Source organism: Lynx rufus, unplaced genomic scaffold (assembly GCF_022079265.1).
Source record: "Lynx rufus isolate CCGP_SWC_20201006 ecotype Redwood Valley unplaced genomic scaffold, mLynRuf1.p SCAF_16, whole genome shotgun sequence".
In the NCBI taxonomy this organism is placed as follows: domain Eukaryota; kingdom Metazoa; phylum Chordata; class Mammalia; order Carnivora; family Felidae; genus Lynx; species Lynx rufus.
The window spans coordinates 44721319-44730921 of record NW_025814830.1 but is presented as its reverse complement, the minus strand read 5'-3'; the positions used below and the strand labels follow the sequence as shown (position 1 = coordinate 44730921).

The window sequence follows — 9603 nt, the reverse complement described above, 5'->3', positions numbered from 1 at the left end:
TCACCTACCAGCGCCTCACAGCAATTTTGTGATGTGGTTTTCTCCTTATCTTTGCTGTGTTACGAAACTGAAGCTTAAGGAAGGTGAAGCAAGTTGCTCAATGTTTTGTAATATTGATGTTTCTGGCAAAGTCAGTGAGCTGTACGGGGTCATAAAACTCTTAGTAAATATTTAACAATTACCTGATTATAAATGACAGAGGCTCTTGGAACAGGTGCTGGGGTTGATCTTGTGGGTCTTGATCAAAGCTTAAGAGCTCATAAACTGGAGCTCGTTTACCATTCACTGTTTTGATTAGATAATACATTCATATTTTAAACATCTTGTAAAAAGGGGCTGTACTGAAAGTTTTTCTTTTACTCCTGTTTCATAACCACCCAGCACTCTCTCCCATGCACATGTTTTCAGTTTATTGGGTCTAATCTAACTAAACCTGATCCTTGGGAAAGCTGAGGAATATCCTGATACATGGCTGCCCTCATAACTCCCAAAATCTCTGGACTTGCCGTATGTGCATTTTTCCAGTTCACTTTATTACTCTGACAAGAAGTCCATCAAAATACAGATGTATTTATTTATTTATTAACAAGCATCTTCTTTAAAGGATGTACTATTTCTGGGAATTTCTGAGCTGCCAGTCATTCATACTTTAGTGTGAATTATTCTAATACAGAATTTCTTTATGCAAAATATATGTGTAAAGTATATGCAAGTGTATATATTTCTATATATTATATATATTTGTATATGCTTGTCTTTCCATGAAGAAACATATATATACATATATATATACCTACATATGTGTATATATAAAAAATGCTTTGCTACCTCTGCTGAACACAAGTTTACAAACTAGAACACACACTTCGTGTCTTGCTTGTCTCACTGAATATATCATACTGTTCTATTGTGTGGTGAATACTCAGGTTGTATCCAGTCTGTTATGATAGACACTGCTTGTACGTGTGGCTTTTTGCAAATGTATATTATATATGCAGTATAGATTCCCAGAAATGGGATTCTAGGTATCTGCATTTGTAATTTCAGGAGATATTGGCAACTTGTCCTTCATCATAAGGTTAGTACCCATGTGCACCTCTGCCAGCTTTGGATGAGAAGTTACTATTTTCCCACATCTTCGCTGATGCAATAAATTGTCACATCACTGGACTTTTACCAATCTGATAGGTGAAAAATTGCCCCAACAGAGTCTTAATTTAAATTTGTTATGAAAAGTTTTAAACTCATGACAGATATCTTTAAGGACCATTTCTATTTCTTTTTCTGTGGTTGATTTACTCATATTCTTTCTTTGCTTTTTTTGGAGGGGGGGGTTAAAATTAAACATTTTTCAGTTTTATTGAGATATAATTAACATACATTGTATAGATTTATTTAAAAATTTTTTTTAATGTTTTTATTTATTTTTGAGGGACAGAGGGAGACAGAACATGAGCAGGGGAGGGGCAGAGAGAGACACACACAGAATCTGAAGCAGGCTTCAGGCTCTGAGCTGTCAGCACACAGCACAACATGGGGCTTGAACCCACAAACCATGAGATCATGACCTGAGCTGAAGTCAGATGCTTAACCCACTGAGCCACCCAGGCTCCCCTACATCATATAAATTTAAGGTGTATAGCGTAATGGTTTGACTTACATACATTGTGAAACGACTACCACAATAAATTTATTTTTCATTTGTTTTTAAAAATTTAATTCCAGTGTAATTAATATACAGTGTTATATTAGTTTCAGGTGTACAATATAGTGATTCAACACTTCTATACATCACTCAGTGTCATCACGATAAGTGTACTCTTAATCCCCATCACTTATTTCACCCATCTCCCACCTACCACCCCTTTGGTAGCCATCAGTTCTCTGTAGTTAACAGTCTTTTTTTTTTTTTTTAAAGCTTATTTATTTATTTTTGAAAGAGAGAGGGGGGGAAAGGAAGGAAGGAAGGAAGGAAGGAAGGAAAGAAAGAAAGAAAGAAAGAAAGAAAGAAAGAAAGAAAGAAAAAGAGAGAAAGAAAAGAAAGAGAAAGAAAGAAAGAAAGAAAGAAAGAAAGAAAGAAAGAAAGAAAGAAAGAAAGAAAGAGAAAAAGAGGCAGAGAGAGAGGTAGACAGAGAATCCCAAGCAGGCCCATGCTGTCAGCACAGGGCCTGACATGGGGCTCCAACTCACTAACTATGAGATCATGACCTGACCCAAAATCAAGAGTCTGATGCTTAACTGACTGAGCCACCCAGGCGCCCCAGTTAAGAGTCTCTTCTTTTGCATCTTTTATTCTTTGTCCAGCCTTTGCTTATTTTCAAAATTTGGTAGTTGCCTTTTTTATTTCTAGGAGGTGCTTATCTATTTTAGGGTGATTACCCTTTTACCTTTGATACAAGCTCTGTCGAGTTTAGCATTTTTTTCATTTTGTGGATGCTTTTTTTGTTTTGTAGGTATAATTTTTATTTTTAAGCAGTCAGATTTATCATTCATTTCTTTTATGGCTTCTGAATGTTGACTTACTGGTACAAAAGTCTTCCCCACTTTAAGATAACAGGACATGTCCTTTGTTTTCTTCTATCATTTCCATATTCAGATGTTGATCCATTTGTAATTTATCCTGATGCATGCTGTGAGGTATAGATCCAATCCCCTGCCCCATTGGCTATCTTTTCCTTGTGAAATGAGAAGCTGCTTTATCATTTTAGCTCTTTTTTCATGGTATGGGAGTCTCTTCCAGATTTTGCTAGTCTTTTGCATTGGTTTCTTTTGATTCATGTTCATTCATGTCCCCACTGTTTTGCTTGCTAAGGTTTATAATATTTAAAAATATATATTAATATATGGAAGGACTGCTTCCCTTATTTTTAGTTCTCTTTTGGACTATTCTTGCTTATTTTTCTATTTGAACTTTAAAATCTAATATCTAATTACACACGTGTTGGTGTTTTTATTTGAATTGCTTTAATAAAAACTGAAGTATAACACACATACAAAGAAATGAATAAATTGTAAGTATACAGCTTGATAAGTTATCATAAAGCAAACATATAGTAAACTATTACTCAGATCTAAAACTAGAGCATTAGCAATGTGCAGAAGCCCCCCTAGACCTCAACCTCTTCTGAAAAGTAGTCATCATCCTCATTTCTTTAAAGATTTTTTTTTTTTCAACGTTTATTTATTTTTGGGACAGAGAGAGACAGAGCATGAACGGGGGAGGGGCAGAGAGAGAGGGAGGCACAGAATCGGAAACAGGCTCCAGGCTCTGAGCCATCAGCCCAGAGCCTGACGCGGGGCTCGAACTCCCGGACCGCGAGATCGTGACCTGGCTGAAGTCGGACGCTTAACCGACTGCGCCACCCAGGCGCCCCTGTTGTTGTTGTTTTTATATACATGTACTCTTTCATATATGGATGGCTTCTTTGCTCCACAGTATATCTGTGAGGTTTATTTATCTTTTCTCTTGTTGATGGACGTTTAAGTTGTTTGAGTTTTTGGCTATCGTGAACATGGCTATGGCCGTGGACAACTTTTGGTATAACACTGGGCTTTTGGTGTCCATATATACACATTTCTGTTGGATATTTACTTACAAGAGGAATGTCTGGGCCATGGGATATGCATGTGTTCAACTTCAGAAAATGTCACCAACCCAGTTTTGCAAATAGATGTGTAACAGTTTACCCTCCTTCCAGTGGTGTATGAGTATTCCAGTTATGCCACATCCTTGCAACACTTGGTTTTGTTGGTGTTTTAAATTTCATTCATTCTAGTGTGCCTTTGGTAGTTAATTATGGTTTTAATTTTCACTTCTGTAATGACCGATGAGTTTGAGCACTTTAAATTTTTTTAATGTTTATTATTTTTGAGAGAGAGACACAGAGCATGAGCAGGGGAGGGGTAGAGAGAGAGAGAGAGGGAGGGAGACACAAAATCTGAAGCAGGCTCCAGGCTCTGAGCTGTCAGCACAGAGCCTGACACGGGGCTCGAACTGTGAGATCATGATCTGTGCTGAAGTCAGACCCTTAACTGACTGAGCCACCCATCCGCCCCAAGTTTGAGCACTTTAAAAAATACATGTGTTGGCCACTTAAATATCCTCTTTTGTGAAATGTATTAAGATTGCTTTAACTTTTCACATTAACTTCAGAGAATGGACATATATATTATGATGTTGAACCTTCCTATCCAAGAACATATGTTGTGCCATTAAAAAAAAGAAGAAATCTTCTATGTCCTTCGGTATTGTTTACCGGTTTTTAGTAAATACGTTGCATATTTTTTGATAAGTTTATTCCTAGATGTTTTCTCTTTTTTGTGGAGTCTTTTTCTGTCTCTTGTTTGTAGTTGTTTCTTAGTCAAATCTCTTGGATGTTCTAAGCTTATAATCATACCATATATAAATGGAAATAATTTTACCTCTTATCCAATTCTTATATCTCTGATTTTTTTTAGCTTATTTAATTTCACTGACTAGACCTTCTGTATAATGGTCGTAGGCACATGTGCCTGTGCTCTGACTTTAGTGAGAATGCTTCTGGTGTCTTCCAGTTAAACAAAATACTGGCTTTTATCTGAGTTTTGTTTTACAGTGTTAAGGAATTATTTATTTTCTACTTTAATGAGGATTTTTTAAAATCAGAAAATGGTGTTGAAGTTTGTCAAATGTTTATTACATTTATGGATCTCCTAGAATCTATTATTCTGTTGTATTAAGAAGTTTCCTAATATTGGGGCTCCTGGGTGATTCCGTTGGTTAATTCCACGCTTGATTTCAGCTCAGGTCATGATCTCATGGTTCATAGTGAATTCAAAACCCACCTGGGGTTCTGTGCTGGCAGCATGGAGCCTGCTTGGGATTCTCTCTCTCTCCCCCCCCGCCACCCTGCCCCTCCCCCACTCTTGCATGTGCATGCTCTCTCTCTCAAAATAAATAAATATTTTAAAAAACATTAAAAAATAGAATTTACAAAAAAAGTTTTCCTAATATTGAACCATCCTTGCACTCCTAATAATAAATAATAAATAAATAAATAAATAAATAAATAAATAAATAAATTCTCTGTGGTCTCTTAATGTGCTATGCCACCCTACTGGAGACGCTTTGTTGACTGAGTCAATTGCCACTGTGGAGAGAGTCTGTGGACATTACAGTCATTGCATATGGGCTGATGTGGCCTTTCCTGAAGTAAGGAGACATTGGTTTGGTTCTCTTCCAGGAAACCCAGCTCCAAACTCTTTCCTGGTGTAATGGCAATAGATACTCAGGTTGGTGTGCCTAGGTGGCTCAGTCAGTACAGTATGTAACTCTTGATCTTGGGGTCATGAGTTCAAGCCCCACATTGGGTGTAGAGCTTACTTAAAAAAGAAAAAAGAAACTGGGGTTTTCCAACAGTTTAGCAATTTAGGAAAAACTGCATGATTTTAGCCTTTTTCATTTTATCTCCGTTGTTATGATTAATTTCAAAACAAAACATCAAAACCCCCAAAAACATAACTAAACAATATTTATTGTACTCAGTTTTGTTTATGTACTACTACAGAGGATGTTGCAATGGGCTTTAGACTCTGTGGGTTATTATAAATACAACTTGGGACTCACTGTCCTAATTTTTCTCAAGAAGGGGGAAAAATGTTAAAAGAGTCTGGGGCTTGGTCACTGGAGGGATGCAGTGCCCAATCCATAGAAGAGGCATCCATGTGGCAGTGCAGCCCGGTGGTTAAGACAGTAGCTTCTAGGCCAGTTTGTCTCGGCTTAAATCCTGACTCTTCAATTTCCTACTACTTGTGTGATCTTAGACAAGTTACTTTACCCCTCTCGTCCTCAGTTTTCTCATCAAAAAGTGAGGATGATAACAGTTCCTACTTCTAGCCTTGTTATGAGGATTCAACAAGTTTAATACATGGCAAGTTCCTTGGCAGTAAATGTGGGAGAGGGGCGCCTGGGTGACTCAGTTGGTTGAGTGTCCAACTCTTGATTTCGGATCAGGTTATGATCTCAGGGTTTGTGAGTTTGGGCCCCACGTTGGGCTGCATGCTGACAGAGTGAAGCCTGCTTGGAATTTTCTCTCTGACCCTCCGATGCTCACACTCTCTGTCTCTCTGTCAAAAATAAGTAAATAAACTTTAAAAAACACATGGGAGGGGCGCCTGGGTGGCGCAGTCGGTTAAGCGTCCGACTTCAGCCAGGTCACGATCTCGCGGTCCGTGGGTTCGAGCCCCGCGTCGGGCTCTGGGCTGATGGCTCAGAGCCTGGAGCCTGTTTCTGATTCTGTGTCTCCCTCTCTCTCTGCCCCTCCCCAATTCATGCTCTGTCTCTCTCTGTCCCAAAAATAAAGAAAAAAAAAAAAAACTTAAAAAAAAAAAAAAAAAAACACATGGGAGAGCCTGATTGGGGATTAAAGCATCCAGAGGGGATTGGGCCAGGTGGTTCCCCCCCCCCCAGTGACCTCCATGACCTTTGCTGCCCTCAGTCCTCATGCAGATGCCTTCAGGGTGTGCTTAGGCAAGTGAGCAGCACGTTCTCAAGAGCAGGGGCTTCTAAGATGAAGCAAAATATGAAGAAAAAAAATGTCCATTTGTCAGCATCTGGGCTACAGAAAGCAAAGGAATGAAAGATTCCTGAAGGTTGATATTTCAGATAATACATTTATAGAGTTAATGAAGAAGAGCTGGCCCAACGCTCTTGGCCCCTGACCAGATTTTTCTGCAGTCTTTAATTCCGAGGCTCCCTCAGAGCAGAATTTCTTCACCATAGGGCAGGTATGTGTTTAACTTCATTAGAATTGACAAACCATCTTCCGAAATGATTGTACTCGTTTACATTCTCAAGGGTAACGTGTGAGAGTTACAGCTGTTCCCCATCCTCGTGAACTGAGTTGTTTTTAGGTGATAGTTATTTGCTGCATAGAGAGGATGACCCTCTGCTGAGGTGTCCCTCCACGGCCCTGTCAGGCTAAAGACCCTCCAGCTACTGGCTTCTACCTCATTCCTGTTTGCTTTGTTGTGTTTTCTGTTATTCTGTTGTTCCAGGGAAGTTTTCACGCACTAAGGTTTGCTGGAGTCCCTTTGTCCCCTATCCCTTTCTTCCAAGAACAACGCTAGTGTGGAGTCTCCACTCTCTGTTCTTCCACTCTTGAGTCTCCTTGCTTGTCAGGGATCAGAGGTTGAGCTTAAGGGCTGGAGGTCAGAGGTCAGAGTTCTTCAGAGGGACAGCAGCAGCTTTCTTAAAGCAGGAGCTGTTTAGAGCGTTCAGGGGTCCCATGTGACCAGTTCCACACTGAGTTTCTTTCTTCTTTCACAATCCAGTAAAGTGTTTTCCTCACAGATCTCTATTGATGGTGCAAAAGCAACAGCAATAAAGGAAATCATTCAAAAATAAAAGAGGAGGCATAAGTTTTCCAAAACTCATTTTTACTGCTATTTATAATAGTGAATAATAATAATGGTAAATACTGAGCTACTGTGCACACTACACCAGCTCATGTTCTGAGCTTTCCATACACAGAAACTCTGCAAATCCCCACATAACCCTTTGAGGCTGGAATTTGATATCAAGCGCATTTTACAGATGAGCCTGAGGCGAGAAGAGAATCTTCACCTCTCCTGCTGCAAGGTGGAGCCAGAATTCGAACTCAGGCATTTGTAGCTTCAGAGTCTCTATCTTACCTGCATGTTTTTTCCTTAGGTCATTTCCTTAGGTCCATTTTAGAAACTTAGCTCATATTTGTTTAAATATTACCTGCCATAAATGGATGGTCACAAAAATGAATACTCTGATAACATAACGTAATTCTAACATGTTCTTGTTTCTCCTCCCTCATTCCCATTTTTTAAAAATGGTTTGTGGTTTTGGTCTCATGGTTAAGAAAATTTTGTCCACCTGAAAGCCACAAAGATCTACTCCTAGGTTTTCTTCCAGAATTTTTGTAGTTTTAGGTTATTTGTCCGGGGATGTTCAATAGTTTCTGCAGTACTGGTTGAAAGGACTCCTTTGTCCTGTTTTCTCTGAGTCTGGCTTTTCTCAGTAAATGGGAGGGTTAATTCACAGAGGTGCCACAAGGAGAAAAAGGCATAATCATTTTGCTATACCAGACGTAAACCCACTGGCACATGGTTAGCACTCAAAAAATAGCAATTAGTTCTCAGATTATGCCAACTGCTTTCCTGTGGTTTGACATTAAAGTCATTTCCAGTTTTCTTTCTTCAAATGTAAATAGCAATGCAATAGATATTCCAGGCGTCCAGCTTTCCTTCTTCTTTAAAATTATTTTAGGGTATGTTTATGGATCTTTATCCATACTACAAGTTAGTGCTAAAAGTGTTTGGACCCCTGCACTCTGGAAACCATGCATTGCTTTTGACACAGCCCTACTTCCAACCAGAGGGAGCTTCTTGGAGGGTTAAGAATTGGAATCATTGCCTTCCCTTGGAAACCTTTCCTGTCTCCTGACCCCACACTCAGCCCAGAGTCCCCTGGTTAGTGTTCCTCATCTTCTCTTTAACTGCACACACTTTCCTATGATACAGTTTTCTACGCAGTTATTTACCTGTTGCCTCCCCCACTGGTCTGTGTGCTTCTTACTGGAATCATAACTTACTCGTTCCTAGCACAGTGGCTGCGCATAGTAGACGCTTAGTACAATGGTCACTATAAGAATGGCATCGAGTACTGCTACTGGGTGGGCGGACTCCTCTGAGACGAGCCTTCTGATAACAGCATTCTTTCACCTTGCTTCCATGACATCTCTTCGTTTATAGTTTTCTCTAAGTGTGGCATTGTAGCCCTGGTTAATGTTGGATGGTGTTACAGGATGCCCGGATTCTGCATTAAGTAACATTGGATCCCAGACTGAGGAAATTACTTTCTGTTCTTTTTCAACCCTTCTTTCCTAGGAAGGGTTTCTCAGCCTGAGCGCTATTGACATTTGTGGCTGGAAAATTCTTTGCCATCGGGGGCTGCTCTGTACATTGTAGGGTGTTTGCGGCATCTCTGGCCTACATGCACTAAATGCCAGTAGCAGCCCCACCCTTAGTTGTGACAACCAAAAATACCTCTTGACATTGCCAGATATCACCTGGGGGACAGAGCCCAGCTCCTGGTTGAGAACTACTACTCTGGGGAAAAGAGTCTGTGCCAATATATTTTAAACACTGTTCTAACCCTTGCTCATCTCTCTTTTCCGTAAAGAGGGAGCCAGATCCCTAGCTCAGAGCCTTCAGCAGGCAAAGCTTTCTCACCAGGACTTAATGACATTGTTTTGCTTTCCTTGATGTCCCTTTTCCATTTTAATTTCTCTTATAATTCATCTGTTTAAGAACTCTTTTTCTTTTGATGAAAGTGTTATAAAGTTTTCTTTACAAATTAATTTAAGTAAAAAGGTGAGTACATCTAGAGGAATATATCTCAGTATATATAAATATGGCCCAAACAGTGTTGTGCTAGACACCTGGCTCCGAGAAGAGGCTGTGTAACTCATCTTCCTGTTTCAGCGCTTCGGTCATCTGTGGTACTGGGCAGGTGTTCATGTTTTGTTTCATCCAAGACAATATGCCAGCTTGGGTGATGCCCTAGGGATCTGGCATGGGTGCCAAGCCTCC

General features: G+C 39.7%; 1 protein-coding gene across 1 annotated transcript in view; it reads left to right on the top strand.

The window, feature by feature from the left end:
- Window positions 1-9603, top strand: part of IL34 (interleukin 34) — a 44906-nt gene that overhangs the window by 1987 nt on the left and 33316 nt on the right. The window lies entirely within an intron of this gene.